Genomic DNA, 27,729 nt, shown 5'->3' with positions numbered 1-27,729 from the left:
AATTTCTACTTACATAATTCCCTTAATTTTTTAATTGGACCAAACCGGTTTTATATTAACCGATTTTATTATTATCTATATTGATTACTTACTAAATTATCCCTATTATATTTTAAATCTTAAAGTTAAATCTTAACAGAAAATAAACTTGCTATTTTATCTCATCTAATTGAATCTCCATATCTATGTATCTTACTCCATCATATCCATTATCGTACAACTACGTTGGATCACCTTATTTAGTTTAAAAGTAAAACGTCTCCAACAATTTTTTTTTTCAAAAATCATAACGTTAAATTTTAGTTTTGATTTAGGAATACCAAGTTTATATCTTAATTATTATTTTATCAATAAAAAACATTAACTAATACTAATAGAGTTTCTTTTTGCAGCACTCTTCTAAAACATGGAGTAGTAAACTGTAAAATGTTGTTTCAATTTCTTTTTCCCATTACATTCACATACACTTTCTAATTTTTCAAAAATTGAAGGATTTATAATAATTAAAATTTTAAAAAGTAAAGAATTAAAATTATAACCAGAATATTCTTAAAATTAAAACCATAAACTAAATTATTATTAATATATCATACATCAAATTTTCAATAGTTGCATAATATAGTGAATATTTTAGAAATAATAATACAAAATGTTAATCTGAAATTCTTAAAATTAAATCGTAAACACAAGTACTATTATTATATATCAAATTTTAACTTGTCGCATGACATAGTTAATTGAGCTAATAACTCTAATATTTTATAAATAAACTGAGAAAATATTAATTATATAGCTTTAAGATACTGTATTAAATAAGAGTTAAGAATATGTGAATATTTTTTCGACGAGGTTCGTCTATAACGTTCCACGAATAAAAAATTTTAAGAAATAAAAAATTTACGTTCCACGAATAAAAAATTTTAAGAAATAAAAAATTTGAAAAATAATGAAAAAGTAAAATTATAAAATTCTTAAAATCATTTACACTCAATTATATTTAATATACTACTTTTCATAGGGAGATACTAAAATGACAACGATAATTCAAATGACATTGTACCACCAATAAGAACCATTAGATTATGGACCAGATTCATCCTTAGCTTGCCACGTGGCAAGCTCTATTTCATAAAAAAAAATTTAAAAAAATGTAGAAGGCTAAAATTGGAAATCCCAATTCCTGCGGATTATCTCCAAACCTAAATCACGGTATGTCCTCCTTTTCTCTTTCTTCAATTTCGGCAGTTAATCTATCAAATCTTAAGCAAAAAATCGCTAATTTCCAATCTATGTAATTCTCTCGATCTCTTTGTTACAAATTATCTCAATCTTAAACAACAATTCTCTCAATCTCTCATTCGCCTGTGTTGCGCTACTTTCATTCTGTTTCTTCAAATTTTGCAGATATTCACTCTCTTTAATTCTTCCTTCAATCTTCTATCATCATTTAATCATGGAGAATGATGTTCCCGCTGACATCCATTTCACTTATTTTGCAAACGGTGAGAATCACATCTAATTGTGGTTTACGTCAATGAACTCCATGATTAATCATTTGTAATCATGTAACTATGTATTTATGGTTTGTTGATTTTGATATGTGATTCAATTTCATGAATTTGATATTTAAATCGTGTAATTGTGTGTTTACAATATGTGAATCAATTTCATGTAATCGTGAATTTTGATATGTGAACTACCGAATTTGTATCTTCCCAATTGAATTCGTAAATAAAATTTATGAGTTTTTAATTAAACCTCATGGAGTTCATATTTGATGTGTTACTGTAATTTAGAGCATGAGTTGTTGTATTACGCCATACAAAATTCATATGTCAGATTGCTTGGTTAAATATGTTATATTGCTTGCTTACGGGTCAGACATTGTATGGTAGTGTTAGTTGGTTAAATATCTTATTGCGTTGTGCTTGCAAGGAAGTGATTGTTGCACTTTTATTCAACAATGATTTTGCATCTCCTTTTTGCTTGATTACATTTGTCAATGCATAGGTAGCAAATAAATTTCCGATTCTTGATCCTAAACTGCAAAACAAAGAGATAAGAGTATATTCCCAATTGATTCCGTTCGCCAATTGAATTTTATGAATCCCTTCTCCTACGATTATAATTGAAGTTCATGGAGTTGATATTCATACCCAATGACTGTATATTTATGCTTGATTCGGTTAATACGCATTACAGATTTCGCTTATCATATTGCTTGGATATGTTTGCTATATCGCTTGTTTGTGTGTCCAACTTTAGCACCATATTACAATAATACATGTCGGCCGGTGCTTGATTATTTCTGATTTCGTATCGTAGATTGCTTCGAACCATTTGTTATATTGCTTTCTTGTATGTCCAAAATTGCATAACAATGTCATTGATTATGTATGCTTCATTTTTGTTTTACTAAGAATAATAGATCAATAATTATTTTGTATTACTGTTTGCTTGGTAACATATGTCGAGTTGCTTGCATATGTATTATATTTTGCTTATTATTTCATCCATTCCTTATTCGTGATTTGAGTCACGATGCCTATTCTTTTCATTCTTAATCACTTCTATATATTTCTTATGCTACCCAGTTACTCGTGTGCTTGATTGCCCGGTCAGCGTAAAACCATTCGATGTGAGAAATTCAACACAGTAGGCGACGTAATTGCTTTCTACGATGATTATGCTCGTGCTTCTGGTTTCGACACACGGAAACGTGGAGCCAAATCCACATGCTTATCAACTTGCTTAGATATGTTTGATATATCACTTGCTTGGTTAATAATGTATCACATATTGCATAGCAATTTGTAATATGTTGTTACCCAGTCAGTTATAAGTTTTTTACCATAGTACAAGACAATTTCTGATTGATTTTGGGTAACATTCGCGATTGATTTTGAAACTACAATTTCACTTGGTCACATTTGATGATTTGCTTGTCTATGCGTCTACATTTGCTTATATCAATAATCGATCCTTTAAGTGTGACTAATTGTTCTAAATCTCAAGGTAGTTAGATGTATTATTTGGAGAGAGAGAATTACAAGCAGATAGAAATATGTTATCTTAGTTGGGACGAGGGAGTAGAACACACACAATTTGAACCACCAAGCATATATGAATTATATAAGCATTTTTACTATCAGCTAGTGGCAAGCAAACTAACTCATTTTTTTAACCATTGTAATTAGCAAGTCCTATGCTCAACGAACAAAACTATTAGACTGTAGGCTCATTCTTTAGTAAGTCAAGCGGCAAGTGGATATGTAGCAAGCACATATACAATACAACATAAGCAATTAAAGCAACAAGCAAATATACGGTAACACACAAGCATTTTTAAACATGTGTCAAGCAATTCGACATAGTTTTTTTAACCATTCTAATCAGCAAGTCTCGTGTTCAACAACCAAAAATTTTACATTGTTGGCTAGTTATCGAGTATTCCAAGCATCATGTAGATATGCAGTAAGCATATATATACTACAATACGATAGTTTTGGTTGCAAGTACTCCAGCGTGAAGTTCAGAATTGCTCCAAAACCCATCGCTACCACCACTTTCCTCTGTTTCGCGTTCAAAGCTTTTGATAGATTGCTGAAAAATGTGGGTGATCTCCTAAACAGCAGGACCTCCGGGCCATTGGATAGCTTGACCACAACTAATTGAACAAAACATTATTTATATGGTTAGTATGATATTAAATGAACAGCATTGAACAATTATTTAAGAAGCAATTTCATAACATGAAGTAAGCAGATATTAATACATTATCCATAATCATTCGTGAATAGCTCCCTGATCCACACTCATTTTCCTACTTGAGCTTCTATAGATTTCTATCGAGTCCTCTGCTGCAGGCCTTATGGTTTCCTTCCTCTTTCCAACCATTATTAACAACCATTAGTAAGCAAATTATAAACATTTTCAATGCTTTATTGAAGCAAAAATTAAAGGAGCAATTAATAAGCTTGAACTAGAAATTCTAATATACTGAACAATCAATTCTAACACTCGGAGCAAACGAATATGTTTATCAAGCAATTCTAACACACTGCACAAGCAATTATCAATATAATTAAATGTACTTAGCACTTATCATGCATACACCAAGCAAAGAGACCAAAGAGCACACAATTCGAAATAGCTACATGCATACACCACGCAAAGAGACCAAAGGGCACACAATTCGAAATAGCTAAATACTAATGTATTAACAAGCACATTTCCACCATTACTAAGAAATTTAAACACGTGCCTTTTGACCCACATTTTCAATGCTTATCAAGCAATTATAACACACTTAACAAGAAATACGTTTATCAAGCAATTCTAATATACTGAACAAGCAATTCTAACACACTGAACAAGCAATGCATTTATCAAGCAATATTAACACACAAAACAAGCAATTCTAACACAGAACAAGCAATGCATTTATCAAGCAATATTAACACACAAGACAAGCAATTCTAGTTATCAATCTAATTAATTGTATTGAAAAATTAATAGGCATACCAAGCAAAAGAGACCCTAGAGTGGATAATTTTGTAAGAAACAGGATGCAGCAGCGCATTGTGTCAGTCAAATCGGCTAACGGCCGATGATAGCAACGGCGCGAATGACCTGACGAACAGTCCGTATACAATAGTGAAACAATCAACACAAAGCAAATCATTAAAATTGCCCACATTAAGAAGCAATTACCCAATCATTAGAAACAATGCAAACCATTAAATTTCACTTAAAGATTATCCAACAATGGGAAGCTATTGCAAATTGAACCTAAATCATTTGAAGCGATTGCAAAATTGAACCTACAACGTAACATTAGCAATAAAAGCAATTACGCATCCAATACAAGCAATTGATAATCGTACCTAAATCGTAACCACGAGTGCCAGAGCAGCACAGAAAGGGTTGGAGGACCAGTTATGAGTTGCAGGAAGCGACCAACTACACTAGACGAAATCAACGATGTTTAAGGATTACATGAGTGACGGGGGAAGAAAATCGACGCTCTTAATTGCAGAATGTGAGAATGAGAGATGACTATTCAATTTGGAAAGTAGTTTGTGAGAATTATAGCATCGTGGGAGAGAGAGAAATCTTTTCTGAATCTGTTTCCTAAATTACCGCAAATTTTCAAATCCCATATCTGTTTCAATATTTGTAAAATGCCCTAATTACCCTTTCAAGCAATGTATAATTCACTACCAAGCAATTCCAACTCTATTCATACAAATCAATCTAAACCATCTAATTAACAGATCTAATGGACCTAAATCGTGGTAGGTTGTCATTCTATTTAAGGAGTCACCATAGTGCTCCCCGCTTCTCATATATCAAAATTTAAGCATGTTATAGAGAATTAAGCTGCGAATTCTTATACTCCAATAAAGAAACAAAGAAAATAAGTGTAAAATACAGTAGCTTTAAAAATTATAATATAAAATACATAAGTTAAGAATTTGTGATTATTTTTTGGATCGAGGTTCGATAGTAAAAAAAAAAAAAAGAATTTACAGAAATTAGAATTTTTGGAAAATAAATAAATAAATAAATAAAAATTAAATTTTGAAAATCAACACCATACACTCAAATAATTTTAATTTATAATATATTGGATTTTAATTTGTTGCATGTTATAGTGTATTGAAATAGAAACTCTAATATCTTAGAAAGAAAAAGAGAACATATTAACTTTATAGCTTTAACGTACAAATTAACAAAGTTTAAAACACAAGGTAATGTTAAAATACAAACTCAAATTATGATCTGAATAGTTAGAAAATGTTAACAAATGACAAAATAATAGTGACAAAAAATGTCACCACAGTGTCAAATGTCAAAACAATATCAACAAAGCATCAACCGTTAACAATGTGTTGACATTTTTTATTGTTGGTATTTTGTCATCTGTTGACATTTTATAACTATAACGCCCCACTTTTTCGAACCCTAATTTTCGAGACATGAAATTTTTGCATTAAATGCTTTTAATGCTATGGAGTATGTGGATTAATTGATGAGTGATTTAATTGCATGATTCTTTGTGACCTAATTGCAATTTGGAGATTGAGATTGATTGAATAGTCAAATATGTTGAGTATATGACGTGGTGGTTGAATAGTCAAAGATGTAGAAAACATGACGTGACCGTTGAAAGGTCAATGTGTTGAGAATATGAAGTGGAAGTAAAGATGGTTGATTTTGTGAAATGATTGTGGCGAATTATTTTGATGCGGGGTAAAATATATATTGTGGCGAATTATTTCCTAAGGGATGAGTGAGACTAAATAGGGTATTCATAAATATCATATACCTTATAGTTGGAATTTTCGACCCTTATTATTATTGGAGAAAGAATCATATTTTTCTTGGATTTAATTATTTGCTTGGGATAATTATCCAAATTAAATCCAAAGTCCAATTATTTCTTTTTCTACATGAGAAAAATCGACCCCTATGCTATTACATGGAGATTTTCGAAAATCTCCTATTTATGGGAGAAGGAATTATTTTATTATATTATTTGATCCCTTATTTATTCTCTCCCATGAATATATTCAAATATCCTAGCATATCTTGCCATATCTAAGAAGATCTTGTCATATCCTATTTTAATTAAGATTTGAAATTGATTCTTTGTGGAGGAAACATAATTCACGCCACTTTCCCAATTATTTGGCAGGATTTATTATTTTTATTCTGCTCTGTGATATTTTATTCTACTCCCGGAAATACGAAATTAAATCATAGGCTAATTAAATAGCCTAAGATTTCGAAAACCCCTTATTTTCTCCCAAAACTAACGCCAACTTCAACCACCAAATCTTCTCAAATATTTAATTTATTTAATTAAAGATATTATATCTTGCACTCTATAAATAAGAGTGAAACTATAAACCTAAATCAAAAAAATCGCTCCCTCTCTCTCTCAAAATCACGCCTCCCACTTCCTCCGCTCTTTCTTCAACTTGTTTTCTATTTTATACAAGATCTCTTCATTCTTTACAAAGAATTGAAGTTAAAACTCAAGAATTGTTGAAGAATCAAGGCTATTACTTTGTTCTACCGTTCGTTCTATCAAGAAAATGTATTTTTATATCAATCTTTTCTCATCTAACCGATTAATCGGTGTTCTTGAATCCTCATGCATATAGATCGAGTGAAAAGGGGAAACCAATTGATGAATTTGATCATATGTGTGTGTGTGCGTGTGCGTGCCTCGATGTGCGTGCGCGTGTGTTGTGTGTGTGCGTGTGATATGTGTTGTAAAACACTCATGCGTGACATGTTTTGATGATAGATCTGGAGTTGTAGTGCGAATAAAGAGTGATATGATAATCATGTCTTGATTTTTGAATGGTGATATTAAAACGAATTAATGGGAAAAGGGAAACGTTGGGAAGTGGGAACATGCATGATTTTTGAATCAATGATTGAGACTGATTTGTGATATACATAATTTAAAGGTGATAACTCGCGCTCTCAGCGTGATACCAAGGGGAAGAGAATACTTGCGATCTAAGCCGTCGAGGTGGGCTTTTCTTTTAAAATAAGGACAACGTCCTAAATCTTTATTGATGCGAATGAGATCTGTGTTATCATGCTGTGATTTGTTTTGTCGTGCCTATCCCTTGTGGCTATGCCACTATTGATTTAATCAAATTCGGATCCTTGTAGAGCCGCAAACTCTACTTGGGTTAGTGTACACCAATGTTTAGACCGTGAACCAGCGTACGGGTTGGCCGGTCTAGTGACCTGGATTGCGGCCGCATTCCTTGTCATGTAGAATGAGGATATGGTAAACGTCGATGTAAAAAATGGTTGCGCGACCGTGATATTTGAATAAAGGAAATATTTTGGTGCCTCGGGCATTTCTAAAGATAAAACCCCGATGAACACCTGAAAATGGCATGATAACTATTATTTTGATAAAACTGTTTTCGGCATAAGTCCACTGAGTATGTTTATACTACTCAGCCCTGCATGTGTTTTCCCTATGTGCAGGTTGAGCGGCGACGAGCGGTTGGCGGTGTTGAGCAAGATAATTGAATAATATGGTCATTTTGAAACTCCGAGTGTAGTTGTGTCTTCATACATGGCTTCACCCTTCTCTTGGATGCTTCCGCTGAAATATGAAACTTATTATTGTTTGGTTGAGTTTGAACTATTTCATTTTGTTGGATTGTTGAGACATGATCCAGTTTGGATTATCTTAAGACCTTGCCGTTTTGAATATTAATTGTGATAGCCCTTTCTTATTGAATTTCATTGCTAGGCCGTTACTCTTATCGTTCTAGTTGTTCATTAAATACTTTGGTAAAATCCCTTTAAATGAAACCCTAGCCTATGATCTTTGTTGCATTTAAGTCCGCCTAGTTAACGATCGCCGTATTTATCATACCCTAGAAGAGCGGGTCGTTACAATAATCGTCCAGATCGTAATTTGGAGTTTGTACAGTATTCAGAGTTTGCATTTGATTACATCCCTTAAAACATATGATTATTTTTTAATCAAGGTTCAATGTAATGTTCCAAAAATTATGTAATTAAAGAAATAAAAATATTAGAAAGTAAAAGAATAAAAAAAAAAACTCAATTGGTGTTGATACATATCATATAGTACTAAATTTTAATTTATTGCATGATATACTGGACTGAGTTAAGAATTCTAATATTCTATAAATAAAAGATAAAATATTAAATTTATAACTTTAAATATTAAATGAGTTTTAAAGCGATAGACAAAATTTAAAACGATACGAGTTTTAATATACAAGTGGTAATGTAAGAGAGATAGAAAGAAAAAGTTATTGGAGTATTGTTAATGGAGAATGAGACCTATCTCGATAGAGAGAAATTTTTTTCCTTTAGTAGAATTGGTTTTCTTTTAAGGGACATTTCAAAATGGCAAATGATCTATTTTTATCGAAAAGAGGAATATAATAAAAAATAAAAAAACTCAATTAGTATTAATATATCAAAAATTTGACTTATTGCATGTTACAGCAAAATTGACCTATGAACTCTAATCTTTTAGGAAAAAAAATAAAAAAATATAACTTTATAGCTTCAGAACATTAAATAGATGAGTCAAAATATCCAATTTATTTGACATCCAAAATTAATGAATAAAATAGAAGAGAGAAAGATAATTAAAAATCTTGACAACAAAATCAATATCTATATTCGGAAATTATGGAAAATCATAATAGTGAAAAATGTACTTATAAATTAAATATACACACATAAAAATATTAAGTTTTTGAAAAACATAATTAAAAAAATTAATGAAACCAAATATGTCTAGTTTTAAACATTTATTTATGGGTTCTTAAATTGAAGTCGAATCAATTTTTAAATCACAGCTATAGTTCTTAAATAACATTTTTATAAAAAAAAAATGTGATTTTACTTTCATTTTACTGTCGTTATGGATTTTAAAAAGCCTATAGGTGATATTTTAATGAAGCATAATAGCCTTATGTTGTTACTTGATTCCTGCTGACCACACATTATATCAATCACTATAAGTAATGTACTACAGATCTTTATTGCTTAAGCGCGTCCCCATGCTCTTAGCTAAGAGCATAGAAGTGAGCTTGGACCCAATTTTACTCTTTGTTTTTAGTTAATAGCACAACACTCACATTCATGCTCTTCCGCAAAGACAAACTCAATGGTCCCATCATTCTATTATTCAATTTTAATACTTCAATTACTAAAAACATTTCTACATTATAAAAATATATTAAAAAATAAAAATTACACAATTAAAATCCTAAAAATAAAAATTACATAATTAAAATCTTAAAAAAATAAAAATTACATAATTAAAATCCTAGAAAATAAAAAAATATATAATTAAAATCCTAAAAAATTAAAAATTACACATGTGGAAGACTAGATCCCCAATTGCCTTTTGAGACCACTGACATACTTGGATTTTGCTTGGTTTTAGAGAGTAATATTGCATGGTTTTGATCGCATTTCGTCTATTATCGGATATGATTATGATTACTTCTCTATTATTTTAGTATTTGACAATTTTGTTAAGAATGTGTAGAAAAAGGTACAAAATATGTGGATGTACAGCAGCCTTGGTTTGAGACAATATTAACTAGATATTTTGAAGTCCAATTAGCCCCTAATGCATATCAATCTCTTCGTCTTGGAAAGATCTTCGCGTGGGTATCTTGCACGCCTCAATCGGAGTTCGGTAGAAGAAGTTATGGCCGTTATAAGAACACTGCACGTTCCAGAAAATTTCACGCGGCCGGGTGAATTAACCACCCGGCCGGGTACGGTGTTCTACGCTGCAACCGTCAGAAAGTGGCCAAAAATGACCACCCGGCCGGTGAATTTTTTGCTCTTTATAATTCCACCCGGCCAGGTACGTTATTTTGGCGTATTTTTATGCCAAAAACGCGATTTTTTATGGGAGATTAAAAGGAAGAACGCCTAGGTTTCATAATTCAACATTCCACTGTCTACCACACACTCTACACTTCCCCAAGAACACTTTGAAGAGAGATTTGAAGATTGAAGACTACAAATCGAGAGATTGGAGTCTCTAATCCATAGAATCGTTCTACAGGAGTATCTATTTGCTTTCTTTTATGTATTTGATTGAATCCATTGTTTTGGTTTTCATGAAGAACATGAGTAGCTAATTTTATTGTGGAGTTTTGGTGAAGACTACAATGGATGTTTGTGATTAATTCAAGGACTTCTTTTGATTGCTTAGCTCTTGTGATTCCTTTGTTCATTCTTGTGCCTTTTCAATTCAATTGCTTATCTACAATTGAGTTTGTTTACCTTTATAGTTGTAATCGAGAGATACCTATCTAGGTTTGATAAAAGAGTGAGCATCACTTTGATAATCTACATTCGAGAGAGGGGAACCTTAGTGAGGGCTTGGGTCTTTTGTTCTATGGAGTTAATCTAAACATATAAGAAGGAGACTTCAATATTAAGGGTTAATCAACGGGGTGAGTACACTCGCGAGGGGGCTCAACCTAGACTAGCGACTTTCCTAGTAATCATAGAGACATAAAATGGGTAATCGAAGTTGTTGAATCAATCACAATACAATTTCATTGGTGTTGGATCCAAAACTCTACTCTTCTCTTTGTGGTATCTTTTCACTTGTGTTTAATTCCTCTTGTTACTATTAATTCCTTGTTCGTTGTTATATGCTTATAGTAGTGTTAGAACAAAACCATTGCTCTTTGGATTGTGTAGATAGTAGTCGAAATTTGTTCATGGTACTTGAGTTGATACAATCTTGACTCTGTGGGATACGATACTCTTGCTTGCTAATTGCTACACTAGCCCCGTACACTTGCGGGTATTATTTGTGTTAAAATAAGTCGAGTCAACCCCGGATCATTCCCTCATGTGTTGCAAGTTGCTCCAGAGTCATCTTAGACGTATCGTTCAAAATAGAGTTGACCCAAGAGGGCCCACAACCAGTTGTTTGGGGGTGGAGGACGCACAAAGGGAGCAGGAGAGGGGCCGGGGGCGGATGGAGTCGGGGCGCGACAGCGGGTGGCCGTCGCCTTCTTCTTTCCTTGCGGCCGGCGGGAACTACTCGGGCCAGCGTCGGGGCTACCCATGTTAGTTCCGGCAAGCTGGGTAGCTACATCATCGGAGGCGCCGTCGGATAGGGCTACCGACCTCGACCATTTACTACAGGAGCTGGAGGAGGATGCTACTTGATGCACTATTTATTAGCACTAAAAATACCTGCAAGCATACATGGTGGATCTAGTATAGCTAAAGGTCAGTACCGGGATATCGATCACATGGAATAAGATTACAACTGACTACCATATACTAAGCATCACATACTATCTAGAGATACGAAGTTTTTGGTTTTGAATTAATTAAACTAGACAGAAAATAAATAAATAAATAACAAAAAGCATAAAAACAATGATACAAAGCAGGCGTAAGAAGTAGAATTTTAGGATTCAAAACACAATTGACTTCCTTGAATTACGGTCTCTACAGTTATTAAGTCGGTCACTTAACTAGATTAAACCCCCTCCCGAGGTGGAAAATCCGTAGATTAGGTGTAATAATTGAAGTCCCCTTATAATTCTTAGACCTAACTCCTAAAAGATCGTTAAGACCAATGACCTCACGTGAAACCTCAACTCTCCCGAGTTCTATTGAATTAAAGTGTGAATTATCCCTTTTCCAAGTCAACTATTTCGTCTCCCGAGTACTCTAATCAACTCTAATATGTATTCAAGAGGTAGCTAATCAATTGAATATAGAAGGCACAAGGATAAATCAAATAACTAGAGCTAACACGGAAATTCAATTGAATATCTTCACCAAAAAATCCACAAAATATGTTCTACTCATAGACAAGTAAATACACCAATTAAAGTACAAGACATGAAAGAAATTGATAAAACCCAAGGTTGAATCTTCAATCTTTAGTCTTCTCTTGCCTGGATCTGCAGAGCTCCGCTCCAATGGAAGTTGGAGGAATATGTGTGGAGTATGGAATGGATGATTGTGTAGGGGGGGGGGGGGGGGAGGATTGGAGTCTCAGAGATCAATTATGAATTAGGTTAAGTAGGTATTTATAGGTTGGAAAAAGGTTTGGAATGGTAAATAATATCCTCCAATTAATTGAAATATGATATTTTCGGATCCTTCAATTAAAATGAGAGATTTGGGCAAGAATATATTCATTCCTTGAATTTCCGCCTAATTTCCGCCAGCTTTGACTGCACTGCGTAACGTTCGTAGAATAGACATAACTTTCTCCACAGACCTCCGATTGAGACGTGCAAGATATCCACGCGAAGCTCTTTCAAAGACGAAGAGAATGACATGTAGTAAGCACTGATTGAACTTCAAAATGGATGGAAGAATTGGCTCGGACAAAGGCTACTGCACTTTGGCCTTTTTTCCACCTTTTTCTATCTTTTTCTATCATTTATCAACAAATACGTCAAAAATACCAAATGTATAGAATATGCAATTTAAGAACATAATTTGCATGATTGACATTTATAACAAGTCAAATCTTATGACATCCATGACCTGAAATAAGCATATTTTGCATATTTATATATTTTATTATTATCATTGACATTATAAACATATTTAGTGGTTAGTAAAGAAGATATTATTTTATTTTGGGTGTTAAAATAATTATATATATTATCAAAGTAGTTAAGTATTAATGCAGAAGCTAAAATATTATAATTAACTACCTAAATGTGTATGTGTTTGTGCTTACATAAGAAAAATATATTCCATTGTTTAGATTATGCAGTGTTATGCATAGGATGGGTTAATATGTATGTGTATTGATAGTACGTGTATTTTACATAAATTAATCAGATATAGTCCTATTTGCTTTTTGTATCCAATTAAACATCTTCCATTCATTAATATTTTAGTCTTGATAATTATATTATAGTACACCGTACACGTGTTGCATGTAACGTGACTAAGCTATCAAATTAGTCTTTCTTCATCACCTACTCTAGTGACTACTAATATTTTAAGTCGGTTTAGCCGACTTGGTTTAGATACATAAGAAGTATCCGAATTAAAGGAAAGGGGAGAGGAAAAAAATAGAAAGTTCACCGAGAGTCAGAAAATTAAAAGAGCAAGGATTGAGAGTTGCCTAATGAGGCGAAATTGAAGCTCGATTACATCTTTCGTATGAGGTGTGTATAAATCACACTTTTAATTTTACATATTTTATATGATTAATTGCTATGCGTTAAATTAAAATTAATATTTGAATTATACGATGTGAGCTTGAAATGGTTATGTGTATTTGATATTGATGGAGAAATATGATGTGGATATGTGATTTGTGCAATGGATATGTTTGTCTATAGTATTGGAGTTAATTGATGGAATATATGGATATGTAATTGGTGCAATGAACATGTTTGATATATGGTGTTGGAATTATTGGAATCATGGGATTAAAGAAGATATGTGACTGTCTTGCTCTGGATCTGATATACAATGACAATGGACCTACGGGTCATATATAAATGACAATAGACCTACCGGTCATGTACAATGATAATGGACCTACGGGTCAAAGAATATATACAAAGAGGGACCTTCGTGGAAAGGTCAAATAATGAAAAGGGACCTTCGGGTCGTATACAATGGAAATCCCGGGCAGATACCAGGCTTGACCAATCACAGAATAATAAATCTAATAGAGTGGCATATGCATATGTGTATGAAGTCGTTTCTAATATTTGTTGGTTATTGTTATATATATTGATTAAAGAATATGTTTGATATTTGTATGTGGAATTAAAGGTAATATTTATATACACTGAGTTGTGGCTCATATAAACCACTAATATTTTTCAGGAATAAGATATGAGTGAAGTATTTGGTTGAGACGAGTTTTAGAAACTCCACATGTTATCAGTCGGCAGCTGACGCGTTTTGACAACCTTCTCCTCATCATCATTTTTGCATGTAGACAAATGTATAACATATAGAGTGGTGAGAGTGTCCCACTACAGTTTAGAATATTTCAAAATATGTACTTGATAAATAGTGGGTTTTGAAATGATATAATATGTGCGTTTTATGTACTTGAAGCGTGGATTATTTATTTTAAATTTAGAATTTAGTTATAGTAAGTGTATAAGCCATAAGGGTTGAGGTGTGACAAATCTAGACCTTAAAAACATGCAAAAATTGTGTTTGTCAACTCCCCCAAACTTAATTATTTGTTTGTCCTCAAACAAAACAAGAGAAAAATTAAATAAGAAACACGGATGTTAAAGACTAGACTTCATAGTTGCCTCAAAAATTGTAACAAGAAATAAAGAGTTTGACAAGAATACAAATGAAATTAAGTAAAACTTATTAGTGCATTTTCATTACTAGCTCGTTGATCAACTTGAAGTACATGCGCTCACAAGTGTTTGGAAGTGTGTTTATCACTCACTCTCAAAGTGCATATTGGAAAAAGTGTATACTCTCAGATCATGCAACATGCAAAGTTTACCATAGGCTTGCTCGAAGTCTAATCCCCCCTCTACTTTATGTGATTAAAATCAAAAATCCGAAAGGTCGTTATTTTAGGTTATAATGTAGGCATTTTGGTAAGGTGAGAAAATATGGCTAAAAAGTGACTAAACCCAAACATAGCAAATGTGATCAAGTTCTACTACATCAAACTTAGCACCTCACCAACAATTCGAATCTCAGTAAATTCTAGACTTTGTCTAAATTTCTTCTCACTTCCCAAATTCCTTTGATTTTTTTTTCTTTTCTCTTTATTTTTTTACATCTTTTTTTTTCTTTTACGCACAACCGAATATCTCATTCAAACCACAGATGTCTATGCACTTTTTACAAGTAAGCACACTACTTTTCTCTCTACCTTATCTCTCCAACTCTTTTCACAAAATATAAACTAAATTCACCAAGAGTGCATGGATAATCCCCTTTATTTAGCTTCCAAAGAAAAACGCTTTAAAGGCTCAAAGTGGCTAGCTAGGAAAAAAATGTAATGAGTGGGGTCAATAATTAGGATATAGAAAGTAGCTAAGAAGGATGGCCTGACATCCTCTTTTATCATTTAAACACTATGTAGACTTAGGCAGACCAGGAGCAAGTTCTAGAAACAAATACATGAATGCAGATAAATCACACAAGAAAGAAATTTACAGCTCAAGTCTCATAAGGTATAAGCATGATTCAAGGCAAACAATCAATTCATTAATTGTGCACATTTTCACTAAACCTTCAAATCAATGCATCATGTCAACTCAACCAACACATAAAAGAAACTTTTTATCATAGGCAACTCGGTCTGATGTCCCTAAACATGAGTATTTTTAAGTTTTCTATGTTATGCTCATGACAAGATTCACCTCGGGTTTACTAAAATAAAAATAAAAAACTAACAAAAACAACTAAACTCACAGTCCACCACTTCATCCCGCCAAACTTATTCAAAACTACATAAGAATAAGTTTGAAAAGTGGGTAGGGACATGAGTAAACTAAAAATAAAAAAAAAATAAGGAAAAAAAATGATACCAATGTTGGGTTGCCTCCCAACAAGCGCTTGGTTAACGTCTTTAGCTTGACGTTCTTTGAAACTCATAAGTTAGGCCCCATTCTTGGGACTTCCTTTTGTACCTACAATTTCGTAATGTGAGTATAGAATGAAGAAAATTGTAGTACAATGCGTAATATGTGGCAATCCCCCAAACTTTAATCATATCAAGGCATAAAATATGCAAATCAAATTATCTACCTTAACATGATCATTTTTCATCTTCGTAATATTCTCTATCCCCCAATTAATTGCAAAAATTTTCAACAATAGACCAAGATCACGCAAAACAATTTAAGCTCTTAAAAACACAATTCATGCAAGAACAATAGCCTCGCAATGCTATGAACATGTATATATCAACAATCAAACCAAAATGATATTCAATTTCACCCACAAAGATCAAATATACTCAATCACACCAACAATAATTAATTCGAACAATCCAAAAGATACAAATTCACCATTGCTCATCAAACTCCAACTCAAACTACTAATACATATCAACAACAAAGTCATTCAATGAAATAATTCAAGTTCAAAGCTCAGAAACTAAAAGAGAACGTACCTTGTGTTAGTTAACAATTGAGCACAAGAAAATTGGTAGCATCCAAAGACTTTGATTACGTGATGTCAACTTGAAGTGTGAGTGTGTGAATGAATTGTGTGGAGAAAATAAAATATAAAGGGAGGGGAGAAGATTCAAGTTTTTATTTTTATTTTTATTTTATTTTTTTAAATAAGAAAAATGAAAAAAAATATATACACGTTACTAACATGACAAACTATTAACTATGAAAAAAAAAATATCAAAAATATGTATAGAAAGAAGAAAAAAAAATTAAAAAAATAAAATAAAAACTAGCTCAGATCCACCATCTAAAAAAACACATACCTCATCCGAACTCGACGGAGTTTATTGAAGAGTATAATAATTTATTGTTGTGCTCCGTACTTTCCTGAATGCTCTATTTAGATTGCAGCCCTAGCAAAATAAAGAAAAAAAAAATTAAAATAAAACTATATAAAATATTACACTCTAAATTAGTATTTTCAACCATTCTATAATATCAGCTTAAAGCAATAATATTCCCCGACAATGGCGCCAAAAACTTGATGAACTATTTATTAGCACTAAAAATGCTTGCAAGCATACAGGGTAGATCTAGTGTAGCTAAAGGTCAGTACCGGGATATCGATCAATGGGAATAAGATTGCAACTGACTACCATATACTAAGCATCACATACTATCTAGAGACACGGAGTTTTTGGTTTTGAATTAATTAAACTAGACAGAAAATAAAATAAACAAATAACAAAAAGCATAAAAACAATGATACAAAGCAGGCGTAAGAAAGTAGAATTTTAGGATTCAAAACACAATTGACTTCCTTGAATTACGGTCTCTAGAGTTATTAAGTCGGTCACTTAACTAGATTAAACCCCCTCCCGAGGTGGAAAATCCGTATATTAGGTGTAATAATTGAAGTCCCCTTATAATTCTTAGACCTAACTCCTAAAATATCGTTAAGACCAATGACCTCACGTGAAACCTCAACTCTCCCGAGTTCTATTGAATTAAAGTGTGAATTATCCCTTTTCCAAGTCAACTATTTTGTCTCCCGAGTACTCTAATCAACTCTAATATGTATTCAAGAGGTAGCTAATCAATTGAATATAGAACGCACAAGGATAAATCAAATAACTAGAGCTAACACGGAAATTCAATTGAATATCTTCACCAAAAAATCCACAAAATATGTTCTACTCATAGACAAGTAAATACACCAATTAAAGTACAAGACATGAAAGAAATTGATAAAACCCAAGGTTGAATCTTCAATCTTTAGTCTTCTCTTGCCTGGATCTGCAGAGCTCCGCTCCAATGGAAGATGAAGGAATATGTGTGGAATATGGAATGGATGATTGTGTAGAGGGGGGAAGGATTGGAGTCTCTGAGATCAATTATGAATTAGGTTAAGGAGGTATTTAAAAGGAGAGATTTGGGCACTCATATATTCATTCCTTGAATTTCCGCCTAATTTCCACCAGCTTTGACTGTACTGCGCAACGTTCGTAGAATAGACATAACTTTCTCCACAGAACTCCGATTGAGACGTGCGAGATATCCACGCGAAGTTCATTCGAAGACGAAGAGAATGACATGTCGTAAGAACTGATTGGACTTCAAAATGGCTGTCAGAATGGGCTCGAACAGAGGCTACTGCACTTTGGCCTTTTTTTCACCTTTTTCTATCTTTTTCTATCATTTATCAACAAACACGTCAAAAATACCAAATGTATAGAATACGCAATTTAAGAACATAATTTACACGATTGATATTTAAAACAAGTCAAATCTAGCCCTTAAAAACATGCAAAATCTGTGTTTGTCACTACTACGCCGCCCCTATACTTCGGATGAAGGCGCCCCTCCTGCCAACAAGTTGAGGTACTTGAACGCTTTGAACTCCAAGCTTTGGTAGGTCGCCAAGGTGGCACTGATGATGTTGAGCTCGCTCTTTCCGCTCCCCGCCGCCCGCTCTTCCTGTTGGAAGTACCCCTGGAACTTACCAATTGCCTCGTTGCATCTGAAGATGCAATTGTGCACCATACTATCATTGCGATAGATGGTTCCCTCCGGCCGGGTTTCATTTTAAAGACGAGTGATGTGTCACCAATACGTTTTCCCGGTTTGGTTCGTGCCAACGTCCGGATCTTCGTAGACTGCCAAGTAGGCTTTGAACATCGCCATCATCTCACCCGGAATGTACGGGGTGCGGGTGCTACGAGTAGGAGGACTAGAAGTAGGAGTAAGAGTAGAGTTGCTGCTCCCTCCCGATCCGGGTTCGGGTGCCCACCCAAACCCAGAGGCATTTTGGTCGTCCACCGGGTAAGGGCGGTAGCTACCCGTAACTTGCGAACCTTGGGTTTGAGGAGGGGCCGTAAATTGCGTTTCCGGACTAGGGAATGCGTCGGAGTTGAACCAATCGTGGTTCCAACCGCGATTGCCGGAGCGGTGATCGTCGGAGCCGGACATTGTGTAGTGTGGTGTGGTGGGAATTTAGATGAGAGATTATGAGAAAAAAAAAGGAGAGAATGTAGATGATAGAATAGATGAGAATGTGATTTTTTTTTTGAAGTGGGGGTATTTATAGATGAAAATGTGAATTTTGGGAAAAAAAAATTGAAAAAAAAATTAAAAGTGGGTAGAAAACGGATATAATTTTTTGGGAAGAGGGAAAATAATTTTTTTTATTTAAAAACTATTTTTTAAATTAATTTCGAATTTAAAAAAAAAATTGAATGTACCAACGGCTATGCCGTTGGCGAATCAGAGAGTGCCACGTGTGCTGCTCAGCGGCACGGGCGGATGGCTCGCAGCTGCGGACGGACGGCTCGCCGCTGGCACGGACAGACGGACGCGGTTTTCCCGCTGCGGATGCTCTAATCTTCTTCTTCCTTGCGACGCAGAAGCGATTTTTTCGTCTGCAAATTACAGAAACTCAAATCCAGACCCTTCTTGCCATTCAACTTTCCGTAATTTACTCTGTAATAGCAATAGCTTGGTAAGAGCTAAATGTAATTTTTGAAAAATTTTAAAATCTTCAAAGAAGAAAAAAAAAACGTTGGCTACCCCTTTCCACTGTCTACTGTTTCCACCCCTGATTGTATTCATTTTGAATTTTCAATTATTATCATAATCAATTTTTTTTATTTTTAGAATAATTTATATGCATGAAAGAAAAAGATGAAATATTGAGGAAGAGAGCCCAAAAATAACACGTTCAAGATTCAAAGTTCAAACTGCACTACGGTAAAAATTATGGAGTACATTTATTCCAATAGGGTAAAAGTCTTGACGTTATACGCTTTCATTTTTCTTTTACCATGATGATGGTTCAACGTTTAAACTACACCACAGTAAAAAAAATTATGGAGTACAATTATTCCAATAGAGTCATAAAATTGCGGAGTACATTTATTCCAATAGGGCATTGATTCCTAAAATTACAAATTGTGGCCGAAATTTAATATTTTACTATAAATTTAAAATTTGGTCTTAAAATTCATAAAGTTATTCAGTGTAGTGAATATTTAATGAGTTGGAATTTAAGCAAAATATAGGGATCAGATCACTTAGGATTCACTAATTATCGTGATCTCTTTTATAGATTGGATCTGAGATGGCTAATCTCAGAGGTACAAGCCAATACAACAGTGGTATTACGATTACACACTAAGTACAAGAGTTACAATAAGAAACTCTAGACTAATCTCAAGCACTCCTCTGGTCTTGAGATTTCATCTCTTCTGATAGTACCTGCACACTTAGTAAGAGAATTAGTCACACAAGAAATGATCTTGAAGGATCTAAAACAAAAAGAAGAGACTAAGTCAGAGAATCGGGCCACGAGTGGCTCAGGTCACAGCAGTGACTGCACTAGGCCTCAGACCTCCCCAATCCTCACAGCTAGTCACAAAGGAGAGCACTGTTGAACGAACTCACACTAGAGATCAGTGGAACCCTAGATCTCACTGGTCAACGATCACCACGACCTTCTCACACGCGGACTAGCACACACAACTCAGAACTTTACCGCGAGCACAAGAACCTTCACAAAACACTCCAATCACTTCGGGATTGGTCACAGACAAAAGACCAAACCCTAGATTAGAGAAGGAAACCGAAGAAGTTTCCTAACACTCAATCTACACCGGTAGAACTCTTAGGAACTGAGAATCATCGGTGGAACAGAAAGCTCGAAGGAGAACTCCGGCTAGATTCACCGGAATCTCAGAGAGAAGAGAGAGAGAAGGAGGTTTCTGAGAGCAAGAGAGAGAGAGAATAGAATCGTATGAGAGAAACCCTAAGGTCTTCTCTCACTTAACAAACACACTTCACATCTAACGGCTGTGGTGCAGGATCCGCGTGGAGTTGCCACATGGTGCGCATCCAGCAACTCTGGCAAGGAAACGGGCCAGACTTAATTTGGCCCAACACTTATTCTTATGGGCTCAGCATAAGAGCAGCCCAACCAAATAATAACAGAAGCCCAAAGCAAGGAGTCCAATAAATCAACATTCTCCACCTTTGGACTACTTCTGGAGAAATAGGGGAGAGCCTTGGTCTACTGTTGCTTCATCATAGCTCATTAGATAGAATATGCCAGGTTGCCTAACAAAACACCAGATGGTAAACCAATTAGTTTTGTAGGACTTAAGCTGCCTTGTGACTTCAAAGAGTCAGCAAGGTCTTTCCGCGGGACATGCAATGCACATTCTAACCAAAATCAAAGTACAATTTTTTGATGCATGACAAAACCTTATCCACAGAAAGATATTTAGTACCCATATCAACTGGGTTATGATCAGTATGCACCTTTTGCGAAAGAACTTCACATTTTTCCACAACATCTCTAATGAAATGGAACCTAACATCTATATGCTTAGTTCTATAATGAAAAATAGGGTTTTTACACAGTTAAATGTCAGACTGACTATCAACAGAGTATAACACAGGAGCAGACTTAATGAAATTGAGTTCAGAGAGAACTCCCTTTAACCAGATTGTCTCCTTCATAGCCTCTGTAATGGCTATATACTCTGACTCTGTTGTAGACAGAGCTACAATATGTTGGAGCTGTGATTTCCAACTAACACAAGACCTGCAAACCTGAAACACATAGGAAGTTGTGAACTTCCTCTTATCCTTATCATTTGCATAGTTAGAATCAACAAAACCACACAGCTCAACACCTTGATCATGCTTAGAAAAACATAAGCTATACTTAGAAAAACATAAGCTATACTTAGAAGTATTTTTTAAGTATCTAAGGAACTATTTAAGAGCATCCTAATGCACTTGCCCAGGGTTAGACATGTATCTACTCAAGCAAGAAACAACATAGGCAATATCAGGCCTAGTACTAACCATAAGATACATCACAGAGCCAATAGCATTAGAATAAGGGACCTTTTGCATAGCTTTAACCTCGGATTCACTTGTAGGACAAAGATCCTTACTCAGCATAAAATGAACAGCTAAGGGAACAGAAGCACTTTTCGCACCAAGCATATTAAACTTTTCAAGAATTTTTTGCACATGTTTAATAGACTTAATGCAAGGACCCATAAAAAGCATATCATCCACATACAGCAGCAAGAACACAAGCACTTTATCAAGGTTTTTCACATACAAACAGACATCAAAGGTACTTCTTACAAAGCCTAACTTCTGCATGCATGAATTAAACTTGATATTCCACTGCCCAGGAGACTGTTTAAGACCATACAGAGCCTTCTTAAGCAAACACACATGATTGGGAAAGTTGGGATCCACAAAACCCTCTGGTTGTTTCATGTATATGGGTTTATCCAAATCACCATGAAGAAAAGCAGTTTTGACATCCATTTGCTTTAATTCCCAATTAAAATGAGCACATAAGGCTAGCATCACTCTCACAGTAGTAAACTTAACAACAGGAGCAAAAATTTCTGTATAATCTATCCTCTCTTGCTGAGTAAAACCTTGGCAACCAACCTAGCCTTGTACCTCAACCCCTCAATTTCATCTTTCAATTTAAACAACCACCTGCAATCAACCACAGAGGGAGCAGAGGCACAAGGATCCAAGGTTTATTGATTAACAAAGAGTGGATCTCTTCTTTCATAGCTTTGAACCACATATCCCAGAACTTTGACTTTTGAGCCTGCTTATAATACTGAGGCTCATTTCCATCAGATTCAAACACATTAAAATCTAAGGCAACTAAATTCACAAATTGACCATATCTGTCAGGAGGTTTTCCCTACCTTCTGCCTCTATCCCTAGTCAATTGATAATTGTGTAAATCTGGATTATTATTGGATGGTGGCTCACTGTCAAAAACATTTTCAAGAGTAGGGTCTTGGTTTTCCTGAGGCTCTAGGGTGATAGGATCTGGGTTAATAGGGGAAGAATTCCACACCTGCTCCACCTCAGTGGAAGCATCACTGCCCTGGGACTCAACCTCACGTGAGGAACTTTCCTCAGATTGCTCCATCTCACTAAGAGGTTCACCATCCGAGGATGGAAAAGCAGGGGACCTAGAAGGAACCACACAAGGGAAGTCATCTTCATTGAAGATGACATCCCTACTTATTACAACCTTGAAACCAGATTCATTCATAACCCAGACCCTATAGCCCTTAACACCATCATGATAGCCAACAAAAACACCCTTCCTAGACCTTGGGTCTAACTTATAAGTTTTTGAATGTATGAAAGCACTACACCCGAACACCCTTAGGTGTGACCAATTGGGTTTTCTACCAGTGAAAACATGCTCAGGGCATCTGCCCTTTAAACGAACAGAGGGGGATCTATTTATCAAATAACAAGCGGGTTAAAGAGCTTCACCCCAAAACTTTTTGGATAAACCACTTTTGGATAGAAGACATCTATCCTTCTCAAGTAAAGTCCAATTCATCCTCTCAGCAACTCCATTTTGCTGAGGGGTGTAAGGAGTAGTTTTATGCCTCCTAATCCCAGTCTTTTGACACAAAGAATCCATTTGAGCATTACAAAATTCAAGGCCATTATCTATCCTAATGGTCTTGATCCTTTTCCTAGTTTGATTTTCAATTAAAACCCTCCAATGTGAAAAAGTTTGAAAAACATCAGATTTGTGTTTTAAAAGGAAACACCAAACTTTTCTTGAAAAATCATCCACAATGGATAGAAAATACAAAGATCCAGACTGGGTAGTAACAGAGGCAGGGCCCCAAAAAACCATATGCAAGTATTCTAAAACGAAAATGCAAACATTTTCAGTCACAGGGGTAGAAAAGGAAACCCTGTGTTGTTTACCCATAACACATGTTTTACAAAAACAAAGCTCATTTTTGAAATCTAACTCACCCAAAATTTCAGAGTTTTTCAAAAGTTTTAACCCCTTTTGACTCATATGCCCAAGTCTATTATGCCACAACAGAATTTTATCCATTTTAGCCAGATTTACACTGTGATCATAACTAGTTAGTGATGGGGTTTGGAGCCCCTTGCACAGCGGAAGACTTGTACAAAACAAATAAATCAGACGTAGGATCTATTTGACCGATTATGCGATTAATCAATTCACATGTTAAACAGATAATTTCATGCTAGTTAGCAAATAATTCATGCTCAAAGAATATAAATCCTAAACATGATTTCTACCGTTTAGGGTTACCGATTTTGATTCTCCAAAGAATCGGCTTGCGCCTTCTCCACGATGATGATCTTCGATAATAGACCACGGATCTTCTCTCTGGTTCCCGAACTGTATCTTGATATCAGGGTGGGTTGATCTCATCAAAATACTAGGACTCGAAAAAAGAAGACAAAAGAAATCCTTTTTCAATTTGAAGTGAAATTCGAACTCCTCTAGTATAGAGGGGACGAAATTTTTGCTATAAAAAATTATGATTTCTGTCTCCTTTATTCTCCTATTTATATTAAGTTCCTTTTGGGCCCAGACAGGGATCTATGGAAGGTTTTGGATATGGGCTCCCCCAATTAGCTTTTTACTAATTAAATTGAACCCACAATTTAATACAAGCTTATATTGGAATATTACGAGCAGCCACTACAGAAGTAATATTGAACTCTCCCCATCCAAATCCGAAAATTACAAGTAATTCGGGTTTCCACTTTGTTTATTATTTATTTCCCGCGCTTAAGATATAAATGTCCATTAATTAATTAATGTCTGCTATGGACTTAATTAATTAACATCTTATTAGTTCCAAGAGTGGACTTAGCAAGAAACATTTATTTATTATTCATAGAGTAATAAAACTCCAACTGACCAGTTTTCCGAATAATAAAACCTTGTTCGAGCTCCTCTTGAGGACATTATCAAACGAGACTCACCTCGCGCATGATTCAACATAATAGCAATCCTAGCACCGCTAGATATTAATCACCACTACCCAATATATCAGGATCATTGGGTTGCGAAAAACCCGCACCATTTGATAAGTCAAAGTAGTGCATAATCAATACCGTATGCTCAATGCTAACATATGTAGATTAAGAAATAGTATTTTATCAAAACCTAGTCTTTCAGTAGATAGCATAAAGACTCGTCTTGCTGTTAGATCTGTTCAGTGCTATACCACACCAATGTCATTTTATTTCAGTAAGGCTTAGAAATATGCGGACTGACATTGCAACCTTTCACGATAGGTAGTCTAAGCCTATCTAGGTTGTGAAATTCTTCATTTTCTTTTGCAAAGCATTGCATAGATCTGACCGTGTTGCCTTAAAGTGGACGCCGCCCACAATCGGTCTACTAAGCAAAAGACTTAGACTTTGTTTGCTTCTTATACATTTAAATGTTTATAAAACATCTTATAAATGCACAAACAATCACAATGTAATAATAATAGTGATTCTATTCGTGCGAAACTGCTCGAATAATACTGAATCGGGTTAAAAGTGGATTGTAGAGTTTTACGTATACAAGCAAGATCCTATTCGAGCGAAACTTGCTCGAAACATGCTTTTCAGTATACCAAACGTAACAATATCCCACTTAATTTCAAAACATGCTTTCGAGTATACCCACTGCCAAAAACTCTCCCACTTATACACAAAACAGGTATTGATACTAGATATATCGAACTACCATTCATTTCACAAGGTGAAAGAAGAATTTGCTTGGTTATACTCTGATTATATCTTTTTCACCATAATGTCTTTGCTGCATACTTGATCTTTAATTAATTTCATCCCCATATGTGATTGCTTAGCTTAATAAACTCGTGTGTCCTTGAGTTAGCCTTCACTAGAGTCATACTCCAAATGTAATACTCATAGGCATACTCAAACTTACGATTAAAGCTATTAGGAATATACTCCTAAGGTAAACACATATTCAGAGGATGACTTACTCAATCACTGATTAGTCATAAAACTAAGACAGTGTAACCCCAAGGATGTTACATGATTGATTGGTAAACTAGAATATAGTTACTAGTCTTTCTCAAACACTAGGTTATATTCATTACCTCTATCAAAATCCTTTGCCATGGTTAATATGATATATACTTGCTATGCATAAGCACAACTAATATCAAACTTAGTACACATTATAGCATATATGAGACAACTATCTCCGAACTAGTCTCATAATTCTTGATCTCACTATGTGTACACACTAGGTTATATTCATCAAGGGAATCAAGGGTCTGGTAACCAGTACAACAACCATAAGGGAAATCAAGGGTCTAACAACCAATACAACAATCATCAAGGGAACTATCGTCAGAACCAAGGTCAAGGACCAAATTCTGGTCAATTCAACTCCAGACCACAGAGGAGTTTGGATGACATGGTCCACGACCTAGTGAATTCACAGCAGTTCATGCAGAGTAACCTACACTCCAACAATGACGTGGTGCACAAGTTACAAGATGCTCAGTCGGAACATAAAGCCGCTATGGATATGATGGCAAAGCAACTGTCCCAGATTGCAGTCTCCTTGAATGAGATGCGGGGAAATGAAGGGAAACTTTCTGCCACCGTCAAACCGCCAGACCGAGTAAACATTAGTCAAATCACCTTGAGATCTGGGAGGGGTTATGAAGGGCCGACGTTGGAAATTGATGAGGAAGTGCCTATGCAGGCTAGTGAAGGAAAAAAGAGTCAGCTGCATCAAGAGGAAAGCGCTAGACCCAGGGAAATCTTTGTTCAGGAAGACCTCCAGAAGGGAGATTTAGGGGGATCCCTACCTCGACCAAGGGACCCATTCTTCCTAGACCCAGAACCTGAAGAAGTGAGCAAGGAAGGAAACAGGGGAGTTGATGAAACCCAAGTTGGGACTTCCACCAATGCAGTAAAGCGACCAAAGCCATTTCCATACCGAGGGGAAGCGAAGAAGAAAAAGGATGATACAGAGGATCCCATGGAGATTTTTAGCAAGTTGGAAATCAACCTACCATTCTTGCAAGCCCTAAAAATGCCTGCTTTCAGCAAGTTCATCAAGGAGTTCATTGCAGGGAAGACCAAGCCAGATGGGAAGATTGTGATCGGGGAGAATGTGTCTGCTGTGATACAAAAGAGAAGGATGCCCTCAAAATGCACCGACCCAGGTATGTTCACATTACCCATCTCTCTAGGGGACATCAATGTCGAGCATGCTTTGTGTGATCTAGGGGCATCCATAAATGTTTTACCGCTTTCGATCTATAAGAAATTGACTGGAGTGAGGATGGTTGCTACCAAGGTAGTGATCCAGTTAGCAGATAGAACTTGCATCTGCCCAGAAGGAGTGTTGGAAAATGTTATAGTCAAAGTGCATGATTTCCTATATCCTGCTGATTTTTATGTGATCAAGATAAATGATAATGAGTCTGCTGAGTCTAGTGGTGTACTTTTAGGGAGACCATTTTTGCGTACCGCTAAGACCATTATCGATGTCTTCGATGGAACAATTTTCTTGGATTATAACGGGGAGAAGTATACTTTTAGCATAGATGAGGGGATGAAAAGGCCTTTAGATGTTGAGAATCTCTATGCTATTGATGTTATTAACCCCTTGGTCCAAGAATATCTTGAGACGGAATTGACACAGGAACAAATCGACAACTCGGAGTTGAGTCATTCG

General features: G+C 35.0%; 2 long non-coding RNA genes across 2 annotated transcripts; both read left to right on the top strand.

The window, feature by feature from the left end:
• Positions 1–1,281: 1,281 nt before the first annotated feature.
• Positions 1,282–2,937, top strand: LOC125192552 (uncharacterized). Its single transcript, XR_016137732.1, has 2 exons — positions 1,282–1,502; positions 2,595–2,937. It is a non-coding gene; the product is annotated as an uncharacterized LOC125192552 (long non-coding RNA).
• Positions 2,938–13,567: 10,630 nt separating this feature from the next.
• Positions 13,568–14,624, top strand: LOC148929360 (uncharacterized). The gene is made up of 2 exons (XR_016137573.1): positions 13,568–13,715; positions 14,389–14,624. It is a non-coding gene; the product is annotated as an uncharacterized LOC148929360 (long non-coding RNA).
• Positions 14,625–27,729: the final 13,105 nt, after the last annotated feature.

This window comes from Salvia hispanica, chromosome 4 (genome assembly GCF_029641045.1).
Source record: "Salvia hispanica isolate PSC_SH4W2 chromosome 4, Shi_PSC_v1, whole genome shotgun sequence".
NCBI classification, from domain to species: Eukaryota; Viridiplantae; Streptophyta; class Magnoliopsida; order Lamiales; family Lamiaceae; genus Salvia; species Salvia hispanica.
The sequence above is the reverse complement of the archived record's forward strand: the minus strand, read 5'-3'. Positions and strand labels throughout refer to the sequence as shown.